General features: G+C 43.1%; 1 protein-coding gene across 2 annotated transcripts in view; it reads right to left on the reverse strand.

Annotated features, from left to right (window-relative positions):
- The window catches only part of SLC38A4 (solute carrier family 38 member 4), a 33448-nt gene extending 17642 nt beyond the window's left edge, over positions 1-15806 (reverse strand). Inside the window, exon 1 of one of the 2 annotated variants that reach the window (XM_081928057.1) lies at positions 15668-15806. The gene's annotated coding sequence lies outside the window, so the exon portion shown is untranslated. Of the gene's footprint in view, positions 1-6852; positions 6876-15667 lie in introns of those variants that run through there. The other variant, XM_081928058.1, reaches the window with a different exon arrangement.
- Positions 15807-18537: the final 2731 nt, after the last annotated feature.

The raw sequence follows: 18537 nt of genomic DNA on the forward strand, positions 1-18537 counted from the left end.
TTTTTACTGACATTATTCAAGAGAAAGATTTCGGGTAATATATAACAGACAATTAGCATTTATTCAACTCCCCCCCCCCTTTTTGCTATAGCTTTGGGCCTGCATCTACATAGCTATAAAAAAACACTCTAAAATGCTCTGGGGAAAAACCTGTTTTAAAGTTCACAATGGAAGATTTCATGATTTCGGCTCTACAGCACCATCTGGTGTCACAATGTTATAAGGCATTTATAATGTCTTTTTTGTTTTGTTTTTCCAGTTTAGCTGAAACCTGGTTTACAAAATGATCACTACAATCTAGCAAGGCAGATCCTTGCACAGTCTTCGTTGTGCACATCCGATTTACTTGCAAATCAATGCACGCTTGGATGTGGATCCATATCCCAATGCTCATCTGGGGCATACTGAATTTTCTGGGTGCATTCTGCAATGTGGATGCAAGTTGTGCATCCCATATGTGGTTGTCTCTGCAACTAGCTGAATAAAATTAAAGCTGGATTCAGGCCAATATTGTTTTAGTCCAACATTGAAACGGAGGACTTGTTTCCTATAGTGTGTTATTCTAACCTGAGAAATGCTTAAATTGCTTCTATCTTGGATTGGCTTGCAGAATCAAACTAAACTGAGTTCAAATAAAGTAAAATGCCTCTTTAGAACACAGTCACTTGCCTATTCTCTCTCCATCACAGGAGAGGTGACCCTGACAGTGTAACCAAGACCATCAGACAGAGTTCAAAACTCATAGCAGGCACATGGTGACCTGAGATTGACCCAAGATGGTGAACAAAGAATGCGACTAAGGTTGTAATCCTATACTCATTGACGTGGGAGCAAGTCCTATTGAGCTATATGGGCTTTCCTTCTGATTAGAGAATAGTGCACGGGTAGGCAAACTAAGGCCCGGGGGCTGGATCCAGCCCAATCGCCTTATAAATCTGGCCCACGGACGGTCCAGGAATCAGCGTGTTTTTACATGGGTAGAATGTGTCCTTTTATTTAAAATGCATCTCTGATTTATTTGTGGGGCATAGGAATTCGTTCATATTTTTTTCCTCCAAAATATAGTCCGGCCCCCCACAAAGTCTGAGGGACAGTGGATCGGCCCCCTGCTGAAAAAGTTTGCTGACCCCTGGAATAGTGCGATAAGGATACAGTCATAAAAATCCTCACTTCGATGTCATCACTATTAAATAGAGACTTACATTTCATTAAGCCTGAATAGGACAGGCTGTACAATTGCCTGGGATGCTCTAGCTGTGTAAACAGATTCAAGGAAAGCCTGAGTAAACCTTAACAACTCCACAATCCGTGCTGGTGCGTGCAAACTCTGAAGATGTTCAAATGGGGTATAACATTATTTATGTTTGTGTACCATCAATGCGAGCTGTATATTTCACCCAGTACTGCAGATATTTCTGCCAATGGAGCACAGAGGCATCAACACGAAGCAATGATTTGCTTATGGGAGCTTCCTAGGTGTGTGGGCCCCATCTGGTTTCAAAGGAGGTGGAAGGATTATGTAGGCATATCCTGAAACTGCATAATCTAGGAGTTATCTGGAGCCATGGCAGCACTGGATTCAAGCAGTTCCCTATCAGGGATTGGACTCAAGAGGGCAAGATGGAGGAGGAGGAATGGTGGAAACCAACCCCCCTTTCTCTTGATGTTGCAGACGAAGAGGGAGACAGCTTTGATATACAGCAGAGCTTTGAGGGGTTTGAGGAAAGTCACAGAGACTCCCAACAAAAAAGTTGGGAAGTGTTAGAAGAAGGGAGGGGCACGGCAGAGCAGCCATATGACACGTTGTCACTGAAGAATATTTCTGACCCCCCTTCTCCCAGAACGTGGTGTTTGTTAAGAGTACAGGAACAAAGGACTCAAAGACATTTGATCACAAGTGGCCACCGTAAAGGAAGATGCTGTTGCTAGGGAGGAGGGAGGAGGGAGGAGGAGCCCAGTTTGGAGCAATGCCGTTGTTAAGGCTTGTTGCATTTTTTTGTCTCTTATATTAGGATTGAATAAAACTCATTAAAAAGGACTCTACTTTGTTCCCTCTGCTCTTGCTACAACCGGGGGGAGGAATAGCTTTCCTGGAGCCTTGACGTTCCCCTACACAGGAAGCCGAGCCAATGGGGTGCAAAGTTGAAAAGATCCATAACTGAGAAAACACATGCCCCCCCCACAAAATTTTAGCCTCGCTCAGGGTGCCATATTATCAAAGATTACCAAAATCTGCCCCTGGCCATGGGTTCTGCAAGCTGTCAGTGGTATCCAGGCAAAAACACAAAATGGTGCTCTCCCCACCAGTGAAGAGGAGCAAGTGGGGAATAAAGATCTACATTGGAAACAAGGTTGGAAGGTGACCAGCAGTGCCTCCTATTTGCTAAGGTGCCATGAGGGGGCGATGCAGAAGGGAAGGCAGACCCAGTCTCTAATGCTGGAACTGTCACTGCTACCATAGCGGCGGCAGCAGCAGCAGCAGCAGCAGCAGCAGTGGGTGATGCATTCCTTGCAGGCAAAATCTGCTGGCCCTATGGAACCTGCCACCTGAGTCGGATGCCTCACCTTGCCCTATGGGTGGGCTAGCCCTAGTGGAAACCACATCCACAGAAATATTACATTCCTTTAAGTACAATGAAGAGTTGGGCCCCATTTTCTGAAGAGCATACCTAATTATCAAGCCACAGATTTGATAACATCCATGTTTGCAGGTTGTAAATCTTGCATGTTTCTACAGGTATAGACTTCCATGGAACTAAATTCCATTGGTTTGGGGTATTGCCTGAAGACAGCAATTTTGTAGAAACTACGCTGGTTCTGGTCTGATCAGCAACTGAATGGGAGACCACCCAGGAAACTCCTGTATATTGTCTTTTGCTCCATGAAGAAAACACAAGGAAACAGAGAAGCAAATGAATTGGACCTGATCATTTTCAATTTCTAGATTGATGGGAATTTAACTCGCTATTACTTGCATTAATTTGCCAATCGCACTGCAGACAAGATTTCATTGAGAGCCACAAAGGCACTCCCTTCTGGGAAATAAAGCATTAACGTTTTTGAAGATGAAAAGCTCCGTGACCTCCATGATAAGATGAGCAAAATTAAAACCTCCCCTTTTCTTTTGTCAATTATGAATGTAATAATTAGCTACATAAATCGAATCTAGCCAATGATAGCTAAATTATCTCAGAATTTAGAATCAAAGATTGTATGGAATTTCTACACACACAGGCACACAAAGTCAATTCCAACTGTTGAACATTTGGCAGTAAAAATAAGCATATGAAATCTGCTACTGAATATTTTTTAACCCTTTTGTATTTAAATATGAATTGTTAATTTCATATTGATTTTAAGATCCCCTTACTTTAAAGCATAATGAATCTTGCAAAAAATACCTTTCTTTCTTTCTTTCTTTCTTTCTTTCTTTCTTTCTTTCTTTCTTTCTTTCTTTCTTTCTTTCTTTCTTTCTTTCTTTCTTTCTTTCTCTTGTTTCCACACTAAGATATAACTTATTAATTTAAAAATGGCACCTGTCTTTCAGAGTTTTCTCATTTAAGACCTTCTAGAGCTAGACAACGATTTAAAAGCAAATGGGAGTGTATCAGATAAACCAATCATCAATGGAGAGAACCCAACACCTCCATTTGTTCTACTTGCGTCAGCTCTTTTTTTTAAAAAAAAAGAGAGGAAAAAGATAAAAAAAATCCTGGTGCACGTTCAGGTCAAACATCACTGTTACTGGAGCTATTTGCCTTTTGGACTTGGAAGTTGTACAAAATGCACATCTGTAGAAGGTCTGACATAGATTTTTGCAACTGTAGGCTGCCTATTTCACTCATCTGTACTTTCAAAGAAGCGGCATAAGAATTATAAGGTATTTTTTTCTGGATATTACAATTTCTGTAGACTAAAGCAAGACTACAAGAGGTCAACAGCTACTCTTGTTTTTATCTTGCTCCTTGCCTCAAATACAAAGATGCTCTGCTGAGGTTTTCAAAGAGGTTGAGAAGCAAGAGCAACAGAGTGAGGTACTTTTTCACACAATGCAGAATCAGCGATGACATTTCTTGCTGCAAGAAGCCACTAATTAACACGTCAATGGAAAAAATATTACTATAAGAGTGATAAGTCAATCATGGTAGTAAATGAGTTGTGAACTTCCATGATCAGTGGCAGTATACCTGATTCCCAGAGGTTTTGCATTAGCATCTGGTATTGATATAGTTCTCATACCTTACACTTAAACCTCCCTGTGGATACTCAAACTCAGAAAATAGAATGCTGAATTGGATCATTTTATTGATCCAAGCACAGTTATTGTCTTAATTCCATATTGCACAGGAAATATGAGTATTGGGTTTCTCTTATTTTTTAAAAAGTACCTCAAAAACAAACCTGTTATCTACTTTCAGATAGTCAATACAGAATAATACATCAGGGCCAGAGAAGCACAAGCCACCTTGTTCTTGTGCAATGAAGCTGTCCTATTCCAGAGCTTCTCCCAACTACCTCTGAAAGTCTGCTTTTGAGGTTTTAATGCTATACAGTGTAGAGTATATACAATCACCTGGGAGTCAGTTCCACTGAAGTCAATGGGACTTACATCTGAGAAGTTGTACTCTGAGAACCAGGAGACTCTCTAGATTGAACTATGAGGGATGGGTGGAAAGGGCTGTGGGGCAAGGGAGGAAATCAATGGGAATGGGGCGCAACTCTTGAACAACACTTTGCAACAAGCCAAGCACCTTTGAATCCAACCACGATATAACCAAAACCCAGGACATATCAATAGTGATGGTAGTCCTCTACCCGCATACCAGAATTCATTCTAATTTCTGTTCTTATTAAGTCTAATTTTAGTTTATCATCAGTGCCATCCTGGTTCCATGGAAAACCAGTGGTGATTACAGATTTAGGAACAATCTATCAATTTAGAAATATCAGGTAAGGTAGCCATTTTGCGTCAGTCCAATTTCTGACTGTCCATTGGGAAATCATGTAGCTGGACACAGTGCAACATTAAAAACAAATTTATAGGTAGAAATATATTCTCCACCCCGAATGTGCATTTGATTCCAAAGAGTAAAATATGGATTAGGTGGGTCTGCATTAAAGCCGGTCACACATCACATTCTACTCTTGAAACTCTATTCCCTCAAGGGTATAGATCTACCTTAGACAAGCTCCTTCTGTGTACCAGCAGCGAAGACACAACACTTCTCCAGCTGTGAAAAAGTGTCCTCGGGGAAATGCCTGCCTTGAGAGAAGAGAAAGGGCTCTGGGGAAGCCATGTAAGTATTCACAGAATGAGAAAGGAAGTGCAGTTTGGTCAACATCTAGCATTTGACAAGTTAAGGCTTCTGCCAGATACATTATCCTGAGTCACTTCAGCTGGGTAACCTATTTAATTCACACTTTCAGAAACAATATGCAAACAGAAACACAGCTCTTCTTCAAAATTGGCAATTCTCCTAATTTTTAAATGCAGTTCTCCAGACAAGAAATGTATTTGCTGGGGTAAGACGTGCCCCAAAATGTATATATAGTGAAGACAACATTAAAAATGCAATACATTAAGCTGCATTTCATGAAAATTTGACTATTAGAAGATATTCACACTAAAACACTGATGATGAATTTTCATGAGGACTTCAGAAAAAAAGCAATTTGTGAACTGTTGTGGAAATGTGGAACAAGACTGGAAAAATTAAAAACTGAGAGATGCCAAAATTGTTGTCCATTAGCCTTACAATGATTTGAAGATGAAAAACATAACAAACCAATTTCCTTTGGAATGTGGCACAACAGAAAGAAACCAAATTTTCACCCTGTCATTTTCACAAGTTTACCTATGATTTTACTGAAAAGCAAACTTCACAAAGTACACATACAAAAAAACGTTCAAGGATATATCTAGTAATGCCACCAGGACAGAACATTGGGGTGGATATGTAGAACCCAACTCAGCTGAAAGAGCAGGTGCACCCCTCAAAATAACAAGACTCACTCTCCACAATGAAATAACACACATTACCATCTTTTTAAAAAGCACCTCCTATAAAATTGTTAAGCCCAGAGTCTAACATTACCTAAGTGCACCATTAGCAAAAGAATATTTTTTACACCCAACAAACATGCTTCATTTTGTGACTTTTCCTCGTTTAAAAAAACTGGCGTCAGCCATTATTCCACATAAGTTTAGAATAATGTTGGTTTCTGATTCTATCATCTCATTCTATCCAATACGCCGACCTTTTCTGTAGATTTGTTATTATATTTATACATTTATTTAGAATATCTCTAACCTGTCCTTCATTATAAACAAGCTCAATATAATTACATCTTGTTTAAATGAAACAATCACCGTAAGAAACACACTTAATTACAAAAGCAGATAAGACAAGTCTAATTAAAACCAAAATCTTCCAAATGCAGAAAATAACCAATTAAAACTGATATCCTTGGCAAATTCCTCTGCAAACAGATAAGTTTTCACTGGGCACTGAAGTGAGAAAAATATTAGGCACCAAGTCCCTATTTTAAAGGGAAAGATATTCTAAAACTGGCATGCCATCAGTGATAAGGGCATTTCTGACATCACATAGTGAACAGTCCCCAATGGTGGGACAGCTACCATCATTATGGATGCTGCACAGGAGTCATTTGACTTTAGAAAAGCAGGCATAAAATGCCTGTCTTTATTCAGAAGTGACAAGCAGGCAAAGGGGGACCCTTTCCAGAGTTGCCTTTCCCTTTGGCAGTTGTGATGGCAGTGAAGAGAAGGGGCCCCCATCTTGTCCGAAGTGCCACCTCCACCCCTGAACCTACAATCGACACAACTCTTACCACTCCTCAACTCCTCAAGCAGATGGTTCATTTGTGGGATGGGGAGAAACTAATTCTAGAGCACAAAGTGTTTGAGCTGTTACTTCACGGCACCCGCCCCTCCACCCCACCCCATCTCCCAATCCCAGCCCCTACATGTGAAATACCGCAGCTTGATTCTTGAGCATATGACCCGGCATTTTGAAAGAAGATGAAGACCTAGACGGGGAAAAGTTAATGCTTAATTCCCATGCTGACTAATGCGATCGAGCCAGTAAAAAGTTCCAGCCCGTTGCCAAGAGATCAGTTGCTGATAACAAGTCTGTGACTCATCTAAAGAGTTCATGGCTGGGCAGCAGCGACTTGAACCCATGTTCCTCCAGGCCGTACCCACCAAGGCCTGATCAATACTATGCAGAGGACAAACAGCACCCGCCCGACAATATGCTGGGCGAAGAGAACCGCAGTGAGAAATCCCTGGGGACAACCTTTTCGGCCGAGGTCAGCCCAGAGGTGTATGATAAACGATAAAGAACCAGAGAGGCTTTGCTTTTGGTCGTCAGCAGAGAGAGGAGAAAGCGACCAGTTCAAAAGTGATGTAAGCTCTGTGAAGCAACACCCTCGTGTTATGCAATACACGGCAGATTAGAGAGAAGCCTGAATTTGGCAAGGTTGCACTCTTCTAAATGATGTTTGCCTTCAATCTACTAAGAAAACCTTTTGGCTAAAATAATTCTACTGGTTACGCTTAGCAGAATGTGCCAGGCGTATAGGAACTTGTACAATAGCCCATTATTTTTTTTACAGAGAAAGTGGGGATTTAAAAAAAAGGAAAAGAGGAGGAGGAAGAGGAAGGTTCTAATCCTGTCTCTCCTACTACCCTTCTCATGCCCCTCTCCACTCCATCCATTATTTCTGCCGCACGATATTTACTTCCCCTCCACCCACCACCACAGCTTTGGCAAACATTTGTAGGGTGGGGAAAGAGGATGAAGCCAGATAGTTAAGATGCAGGTGTGCTTCCTGTAGCTACCATCCAAGCCACAATAATATTTGCAATGATCATATGGGAGAAATGTCCATGAAAATGCACCCTTGCAACTATTGTTAAGCAAGTTTTCCATATTTTGACAGGACAATGTTTGCTTGTTTTTTTCAAGGAAAAATTATAATAAAAAGAGACCCGATGTCTTTGAATTGTATTATTATTTTTTTGTAGTCATGTAGCAATGGATCATCATGAAATGGGTGCCCTGCCCAAACGACCTATGCAAAAAAATAAGTAGAAAAATGAGTAAGGATCTTTCGGTAGCAAATGCATTTTCACGTATCAGGAAGTCCTTGCACTGCGTTTATGACACAATGGTGTAATTTTGTGCTAATGCTGATTTGCAATTTCGTAAATCTCAAAAACACAATTTGCAAGGCTGTGTCCATGACCCCCTTTGGGGGGGGGGAATCTAAGAAAACAAGCCCATTATGAGACTTTGCAACAGATGTTTGCTTAGCTTGAACTCCACAAGTACGGCTGCCCAGTGCTTTGGTACATATTTGTTCCTGAATCCTTTCTCAGAGGCACTATTTAAATATGATGTGATACACCAGTGTGTGTGTGTGTGTGTGTGTGTGTGTGTTTAGCCTGCCTATCAAAAAAAGTATTCACAGATGTTTTTATCAATAGCAAGAAGTAATCCATGGTGAGTTACATTTCACATTAAAACTAGTGTGTTGGATACGCTTTCCGCTCATTATTTTATTTTATTTTTCAGGTGATTGTATTATTCCCTAGGATTCCTACTTTAAATTATTTCTAAAACGCTTGTGACAGAGGAGCCATGGGCTTGTGAGGAAAGGGAAAGATTTCTGTATAGAGAGATTGTGGATGGGCTGCATGTGTCTAATTTGAAATGTGATAGGAATATCACACATGGCGTGTGTTTCTCATTCCAAGTGGCAGGAGATGAGATTGGAAAGCAAGAAAGTGACAATAGCAAGGAAGGGTTTCTGGACCAGGTAGCTCTTCCACATCGCTGCCACAATATGGAAAAAAGCATGTATGTTGTGAGTGGCATTTGGTATGTTAATGTGGAGGTTAGACTCTTTAGGCTGGAACAGTTACATTTCATGGTATTGGATATAGCCAGTTCTCATGGCTACATATAAATGGGCCTCCTTCAAAATCTGTTCTCTGATATTTGCAGATGGTTTTATTTTGGTAGCAGACTCAGTGTACCCTTCTGTTGATGGGCAGGTTGGCAGTTGTGCTAGGAGCTTCCTCATTCCTGTTTTGCATCAGAACAGATTGCTAAAACTGAAAGGATAGGCAGGAGGGGATGAGTTGCTTCTCAGGACTAGCAATGTACAATCTTTAGCCACCAGAGGGTATAAGCTAATTTGCATGGTGACTTTTCTAAATGCTTTATTAAATGATCTATTGAAGGCAAGTGTCATTGTGTCTAAAATGCATTTATTAAAAGCTTATTCCATTAAATTCATATTTGCTAACAAATATGAACAAATCATAGCATGGTCTGACTCATTTATATATTGTAATGCAATGCAAATTATGTTCCTTTCCATCTATTATTTAAAATCAGCATCTTATTAAGAATGTGCTTGCAGTTACATGATAAAGCACAATTTGGACTGAAGGCCTATGTACGCTTGCTTGAGAGTAAGTCCCATTAAATTCAGTGGGACTTCTGAACAGACATGCACACTGTCAGTTGAACAAATGCATGACTGAGTCCCTGTGTAGTACATTTTTTGGTCATATTCTGGGGTTCCCTGTGTTGGACCCAAGATTCTTCTCTCTTCTTCCATCAGTTTCACAATGAACTTCCCAGGACAGAGTATGCATTTATTTTATGAATCAACAAAGCTAATCATTAATGGGTGTATGTTAACCATTTATCCTAGACAATGCTTTTTGAAGATAAGTACCAAACAGTGATGTGCGGTGGGGTTTACTTGCTAAGCTTAAAAAAAAAGTGTGAGAAAACCTTAAATTTCACTAAGAAAATGGAAAACAAAATAGGCAGTGCAATTTTTAAGAATACATATTACTATTTTTAGAAGTCGCTTTTCCAAAAATCCTATCATAATACAAAAATTACTTTTGCTTGTGCCTGTATAAATGTAGCATGATTCCTTAGTGATAACAGAACCCCTAAAAGAACCGTGGTTGATACTGTATGTGGACATAGCCTCACGTCAGGTGCCTGTGAAGCAGTGAGTGTGGTTGAGTGAATATTACCTAGAATCCTGGAAGATTCCTACCTAGGTAAATTAGACTAGGTTATAGAATCTGGAATTCTGCATGTTTCTGACTGTATAGGAGTACCAGAGACATGCCTAGCTACCTGTCTTAGGAGCGATACGAGGTGTGACAAAAATCCACTATGGTAGTTTTCTGTGACTTTCCAAAAAACTGCACTCACTGGGAACCTTCATATGACCCAGTTCCACCATACAATGACTGTGTAAGTGACTTCATCAGGGAAACCTGAGTTACCTGAATATCTCTCTTCCTCTCCCCCCCCTTCTATTCCGTTCATCATTACCAACTGCTGAGAAAGAATGGCTTGCTCAGCAATCTTCAACAGCTTTCCATATAGTCAGATGGAACAAACAACATGTTCCATCCATTCAGATTTTCCAGAACAAAGCAGGGATAGATTTAGATATATCTCCATAGCCTATTCCCATGTCAGCTCACATGGGAAAGTTTATTGGTAATAATGTTTATTGGTAATATAGAAAAGAATACTTTGTTAAGACTTATGTAACATATGCAGCTCTTACTCTTGTTCACAGAAAAGAAAAACAACTCCTCAGAAATATCATTGGATTGGCTAAAAATGTCCCATCTCTCTCATATCCAAAATTAATAAAATCAATTTCTAATAAAGAACTCTCTTTCTAAAAATGTAATTTAATCTATGACTGTTCTCTAGAGCCTAAATAGTTATTGAAAGTACACATTAACTGTATCAGTAATGCATAATAGCTCACAGCCGACTTCTCAAAGTGGCTCACTGTGCCAGAGATTTTGAAACAAATGGAGCTCAGAGCACTTAAGATTCACGTTTCTATATAGCTCCGGACTTTAAGTTTGTCATAAATGCACAGGAGACATTTCTACATATATGCATTAGGCAGCCAGTCCACAGGTACAAAACATGCCCATCGCGGCCCAATATATCCAAATTTATAAGCAGTACTATGGATTAACAAGTATGTATCCATTAAAACGACTGCAGTTTATCTTCTTCTTCCAACCAGCTGCCGAAAATCACAGATGGGGAGAGTGCTGATGCACTTAACTCCTGCTTTCAGGCTTCCCATAGGCACACGGTTAGCCGTGGTGGGAAAGAATACTGGACTATAACAGGCCATTGGCCTGACCATACAGTGCTCTTCATATATTTTTATGTCCCTCCCTATGGTTACTCTTGTGGGGAAGACAGGGCGCGTGTTTCCTTTGCCCAGAAGTCAAAAGGCCATTGTGGCAGCTTGACTGGTGACTGGGAGTGGCTGCTGAGACCATATAACACCAGTCCTGAAAGACTGGTGTTATACGTACGTTTAACGTACGTACGTTATACAGTATGTTTCCCAGTACAGTACGTTTCCAAGCATAATTCAAAGTGTTGGTGCTGACCTTTAAAGCCCTAAATGGCCTTGACCGTTCAGGTATACCTGAAGCAGCATCTCCACCCCAACGTTCAGTTCCTCCTGCTAATTAATGGGCAGAATATCTGGGAATATCCTCTCACAGGGGAGGGAAGTTTTCACCCACCACACATTATAGGGGGGAGGCAGGCCTGCCTAGGCACTATTTTGGGGAAGGGGAGGGTTTGTGAGTTGGTCAACACTGGAGGAGGAAGTGAGGCTTGTGAATTTAATCACATCTTCTCTCTACATTCTCTTCCTTCCCATCAACCCCCAATAACTTGAGCACTACCTTGGGGGACCAACAGAAAGCGTGGACCCAGCTTTTAAAAAAGGTATATAACCAGATCAAATCATATTCCTAGCCTACTTTGTTTGAAGGAGCATGGGATGTTGAACAAGTCTCCTCGTAAACAACAGTGGGTGAAGTTGCATCTTTTAAGCTGAAGTATATCTAAAACACCTATAAAAATAATGCCTGTATTAAAAAGTGTTGATTTTGTTTTCAACTACTGCTTTCTCCTTCTTTTGCTTGGACCTCTCCAGAAGACAACTTCCAGATCAAAACAAGGGGTGGGAGGGAGGCAACCAGCGACGGTGGTGCGGACAGCCTTACTGAATAACAGTACTAACAGAGATGGCTGCGATGGCGTGGCTGTTTACTTTGGTACAGCATTAAATAAAGGCCGTGGATTCACCATAGCAACCTCCACATCACATAGCTGCCATGCTGCTTCTAAGAAACAGAGGACCTTTTGGAAGAAACATAGAGGACTGTTTGAAAGATCGCTATCATGTCCACATTTTATAGATCACCAGGGCCCATGCTATCATTAGGCCATTGCCTAGGGCGCAAATCTCAGAGTGGTGCAGAAACTGATCTTTGAGGGACAATTTTATACCGGTTAGTTGTAAAGTTTCTGGTAATGTTTTGCTTTTCTTTTAAATTTACAAGAAGTTTATCATTTTTACAAGACATGTTTTTGAAAATTGAAGCTAGCATTAAAATAATAATAATATTTTTTTGCAGGGAGGCAAGCAGTTAGCCCTGCATAGGGTCAAAGGAGCCCGGCACTGACACTGTATACAGTATAACACACACATATACAAACATCATGCAACAAAATATAGCCTGCTGTCATTTTAGTTCCTCAGCTAAAACCTGTGCTTTTGTATAGCAATACCACACCTGAAAATGTTCCTTCAACTATGTCTATCAGACTAAATAGATAAAAATGACACAGAAAAATAGGCTTGGTTTCTTTTCAGTGATCCTGCGGCTCAAACTTGCCTTCTTATCTCTCTTCCTCTTCTGGAACCAGTTATTTTCTCAATGGTTTCCTTTTTCTGTAAAGGTTTACTCCAAAGCAGAAAAATGCCCTTATATATGCATAGGGACAGGGGAGGCATTCCATTTTATTTGCACTTTTAACAAGAAACTACCTAAGTTGCACTACTCAAACCAAAATGTGAACACAGCTATCCTTTGAAATTAGCCCTTCTCCAAATTATTCATTCTCCAACGAATACATATATTAGGGGCAAGTGTGAATAAAAAGGCATATATTCATGACAATCACATAAAAATGCATTATATTGGGGAAAACTGATCGCAAAAATGTGTATTAGTTGAAACTGTGTACAAAAATATATTAGGAGAAAATTGTACAAAAAATTGATGAATTTTTGTTAGGATTCTTTTTTTTAAAGGCATATTGCTTGGAAATGTGGAAAACTGAATTTAAGAATGGAAAAATGAGAAACTAATACACATATTTCTCCATCCCTATTTATGCATTTACTTAACATTTAATTTAGTACTGCAAATCAGGAAGAATTCCCTTCAGACAGGATGGACTGATACAATAAGTAGCAGTAAACTGGAAGAGCATTTGAGTATTTTGGGATGGATTTTTGAAGGCCTTCAATGCACATATGGGCTATTATTGTTTTAATAGTAGTGGTGCAGCACCATTAGGACATGCATAGGATTGCATTAGAAGTCTTCCTCAAGACTAGCTTCTCTTACTCCGGAACTATTTGCTTTGGGAATGGCAGGTGAAAAGTAGCTCCCCCCGCCTCCCCCCGGACTTGCAGTACATCAATTAATTTGCAAAAGTTAAAAACAAAACCGGGGTGGGATTGGAATGGGAGACGACTTCTTGACCCCCCCCTCAAAACAGCCCAGCGAGAACTGATCATGCAAAGTACAGTAGCCGGGAAATACTGAGAGTCTGTTGAGTGGTGGTGAAATGGGGTGTTCTGGGGGGAAAAACATGGCTTGGTGGCTAGAACATTTAAAAGGAGCAACATTTATTTGTTTTGTGGGAGCAACGCAACATTTTGTTTCCGCTTTTGCAGGAGCAGTGCAACATTTTGTTTCCGCTTTTGCAGGAGCAATGCAACATTTTGTTTCAGTTTCGCAGGAGCAGCGCTATTTTTGTTGCCATTTCCACTGGCCCTATCTAACAAGGCCACCTCACAGCGGTGGTTATAACTTGCAGGACAAGTTTATGACAGAACTGATGCAAAATCAGAGCCACAGACAGGGATATATGTGGAAAATCCCAAACACACCTGCTTTCTAGACAAGCTCAAGTCCCTACTTCAAATCGCTGGTGGGGGATAATAGGACCTTTCACATGATCACCAGTTCCACTGCTTCTTCTCCTTCAGGTGCCCAGGGAAAAGACACCCAGGCAGCTAGCTGGGCAATTCTTACCCAGGAAAGCTTAGCTAGTTTGCCAGCAATATTCCTTCCACTCAAATGAAAACTGGGGCTACCAGCTTGCGAAGCCACACATGTCAGAACATAAGAGGCTCATCTCCTGCAGAATTGTTATCCCAATGGCCAGCCAGATCTCTCTAGCAAGCCTGACGCTTGTCCCCCTCGGGGGGAGTTGATACGCAGCACATCCAACCCTCTGTCCCTGCGTGTCCAAATGGCGCCTGTTGCTCTGCAGCGCCCCCTTGAGGGAGAAGCCTCCTAGCGCAACTCAGCTTGCCCCGGGCCGCTTGGAGGGAGCAAAGCGGCGCTCCCCTCTCGCTCTCGACCTAGAGGAGGCCTCGAGCGCCTGCAAAGCGGCTCCACGCGCCTAGACGGAGCTCGGCCTCCGAGCGTCTCTCGGGCGGAGACAAAGGAAGCGGGTGGCGAGGCGCAAGGGGCTCCCCGCTTGCTGGGAGAGGAGCGCGTGCGCAAGAGACCTTCCCGTGAGAGGCTCCTCCTCTCCGCCGTCGGGGGCGTCGTGCTCCGCGGTCAAGCCGCCGAGGGAAGGCGGGCGGGCGGGGGAGCCACGCTTCGCGGGAGTCACGGCCAGGGAGGGAGACGAGGGAAAGGCATATATAGCCTGGCCAGCTGCGGCTGCGCTTGGTCGCCAAAGTAAACTGCTGCTGCTTTTGAGCGCCTTTCTTACTGAATAAAGGACAATCGGAGCTTTTTTGGGGGATCATCCTGCAAGCTCAGGCTGCAGCCTTCCTCGCCTTCCTGTACCCCAGTATTTAGTTAAATCGCACTGCAGCGTCTGGCCGAAACTACACTTTGCCTTACGCTTCCCCATATACTTTGGATCATCAATATCCATTCCGTCTCCACCCACTGAGATGGGTCCCTGGCACCCCGTCTCTCCAGCACCCTGACCCTATTTCCTTGCCACGCCGACTTTCCGCGCCTCTCTCCTTAGCTCGCGCAATCGTCAGCCCAAGGGTTGACACGGAACCGATCACGTCTGAACGCCCGCTCCTCTCATGGAGGGGAGCGACGCGCGTGAGAAACATAGGCACCCACAAGGGCCTGTCAGTTGGAAGCCCCTTCTTCTCACCCCCCCCGCCACCTTCTCTGATCGCGAGAGCCTCGATCAGACGTGGTTGGCAGTCCACACGCGCGCACACACACACGCAGCTGCGGCCACCCCGCCAACGACGCGGGATGGTTTGAAATGGGAAAAGCCAACCCGGGATTCCGAGAGAGAGACACTCGTTTCCAAGCTGCAGCCTCCCTGCGGGGGACACAGAAAGATACCTGTAGATCGGTAACGTCTATTATCTGGCTGTGCCGTCTCGTCTGTAATTCCTTGGAAATAAAAATAAAGCAGCTCATGGGGGGCTTTAAAGCCGCTTAGTATTTCATCGAGAAAGAGAGTTAAATCTCCAGTGAGTTACTCACCTTGAATGCTGGCGAATTCTTTTAGGTAGAGGCACTTGGGACATGAGGATGTTGTTGCTCAGAAGACGCGCAAAGAAAGTGTGGGCAGAGACCCTCTCCCTCTCCTTTCTTCCCTTTCCTCTCTTTCGGAAAGAGTGGAAATTTCCATCATGTGACAGGGGGCAGCATCCCCAGCCTCTGCTTGCAGGCGGACCCCTCCCTTCCAGGGGGGGAAAAAACCACCCACCAATGGCAGCGAGCGGGCAACCTGAGATGTCAACAAAAAAGCATCCTCTCCCAGGTGGAGACTTGTTTGGCAGCTCTGGAGGGCGAATGCGCAACACATCGCCTGAATGCATACAGACGGAGCAGTGGTCTCTGGCTGTTGTTTTGTTCCCGGCTCGTCATTTGTCTCGGGATTGCGTGCTTCACCCCTCAAGCCATTAAAAATCAAGCAAGAAAAAGCCAGGCACCTAAAAAATATTCCATAGGCCTTTCGAATTTACATTCTCTTCTAAACTCATCCCCCCATCTCCACAATTTGCCCAGGACCCCTAATCCTGCACCATACCAGCTGTATGGCCCAGGAACCACATGCATAGACACATAGAAAACTGAATTTTACTGAGTCAGACCATTGCTCCACGTCTAGCAGTGGATCTCCAGGGTTTCAGATACTCCCTGAGATTCAACCTGCAACCATCTGCATGCAAAGATGTTCTACCAGTGAGCTACGGTCCTTCCAGAAATAAACATGCATATGACAGGAGAGGTATTAGACAATTTTGGCATGAGTGCTGATCAGTTTCCCTCACCCACTCATGCCCTTAGTTGGCATTGCTGGGACCTGCCTTGCATCAAGTCACAGGACAGTAACTGAACATTTCCTTTCTCCTGGTATTGCTTGCACAATTGCTGAATTTTTTTTTGGGGGGGGCAAGGTGAAGGTTCCCTTAGTCACTACTTGTCTTCCAGCTACAGTGGATCAGTCCCATAACAGCAAACTCTTGCAGGTGTTTCACGAACCCATGCCAAACCTACAGCCCGAGGGTAGGGTGTCCCAACCCTTGATCTGAGAACCAAGGCCTAGACCCCATTTAACTATCTATGGAATATAACCTCACTGCAGTTATCTGGGAGGAGGGAGTGGGGAGGGAATTGGTTAAGACTGTAAAGACTGAGTGAACACAAAGTGCATGTATAGCTCATGACTTCTTTTTTTTATTGTTGACATATGCTTGGTTTTGCTGTGCTTGCACTTGCTGGAAAGCTCCGATTGGCTGCAATTTGGCAGCATATGCACACCAGTTCTCAGTGCATTTCCACATTGGGAGGTTTGTTCTGATTCAAGGAAGCAGCAAAGTGCTTCTCTGTAAAGGCTTTGTTGTTTTCGCCCTGGTGCTTATAGCCATTCAGTTTTCCAGGCACATGCTAGCCAAATTGTGCTTGTCGTGGTTGTGCTCTTTCACATGGTGGCAGCTCCTAGTAGGCCCCTGAGATAGCCTACCCCTGAGATATTCTCTTCCTGGAGCAGCGTCCTGTGTTTCTGGTTGCCTGCTACTTCCTGACTGCAGAGGAATCTCCAGCAGAGACAAAATTGCTAAGGAAAATCCCCTAGCTGCTCTGAAAAGGGACTTCTCTGCAAATTTTAATTTTAAGCACATCAGTTTGAACTGTCTGGTTTATCTGTTTAATTTCACGATGTTCACTCTGAGACCCCTTTCGAGGCATGTTCATCTTTTAAAAAATCTGTTCAGTACTTATATAGTGAGTGAGTGCACTAGCTCTGATTTTTGAAGGAAAACTACTGGCTACTGAGTGAAAGCAGCACTTGTGAATGACAGAGCTTGCTTTGTGTAAACCAAAACATTAGGAGCAATTTGCGTAATCTGTTATGACAATTGTTCACACATTGCAGAGTTGATAGATGGAAGGGTCTGAGAGCTGTGCTGTGGCGATCTGGTTTGGGATCCATCATATGCTTGTTGGAAAGATAGTGGGATATTTGAAGCTGCCTTATACTGAGAGAGGGATGTGGGTGGCACTGTGGGTTAAACCACAGAGCCTAGGACTTGCCGATCAGAAGGTCGGCTGTTCGAATCCCTGCAACAGGGTGAGCTCCCGTTGCTCGGTCCCTGCTCCTGCCAACCTAGCAGTTTGAAAGCACGTCTAAGTGCAAGTAGATAAATAGGTACCGCTCTGGCGGGAAGGTAAACGGCATTTCCGTGTGCTGCTCTGGTTCACCAGAAGCAGTTTAGTCAGCCAATAAAGCGAGATGAGCGCCGCAACCCCAGAGTCGGTCACAACTGGACCTAATGGTTAGGGCAGTGTTTCCCAACCTTGTGCCTCCAGCTGTTTTTGGACTACAATTCCCATCATCCCTTGCCACTGGTCTTGCTAGTCAGGGATGATGGGAGTTGTAGTTCAAAAACAGCTGGAGGCACAAGGTTGGGAAACACTGGGTTAGGGTCCCTTTACCTTTATACTGAGATACAATTGTTCCGTTCGGCTCAGTAATGTCTACATTGATTGGAAGCAGCGCTCCAGGCTTCGGGCAGGAGTTGTTTTCCAGCCCTGCTTGGAGACACCGGAGTTTGAACCTAGGATCTGTTGTGCGCTCAACCACTGTGCCCCAGCCCTTGAAACGAAGGAAGGGACCACATGGAAGCAGAGGTCAAAACCACAGCAATCAACCAGATACATGTGAGGATGCTACCTATTCAAGTTCTTCATCCTAAACGGTATTGTTTAGTCATCACAGCTGAAATGAACCCTCACCCATTTCTTAGCTTGCAGGGAATTACTTCTTCTTGTGCAAAACAGCATTTCAGCTCCCTCCTTCTGGCACCAGCCACCCCCTGACCAAAGTCAGGAGTCTTCCAAAGCTTTAG

Source organism: Podarcis melisellensis (assembly GCF_964234715.1).
Source record: "Podarcis melisellensis genome assembly, chromosome: 10".
In the NCBI taxonomy this organism is placed as follows: Eukaryota; Metazoa; Chordata; class Lepidosauria; order Squamata; family Lacertidae; genus Podarcis; species Podarcis melisellensis.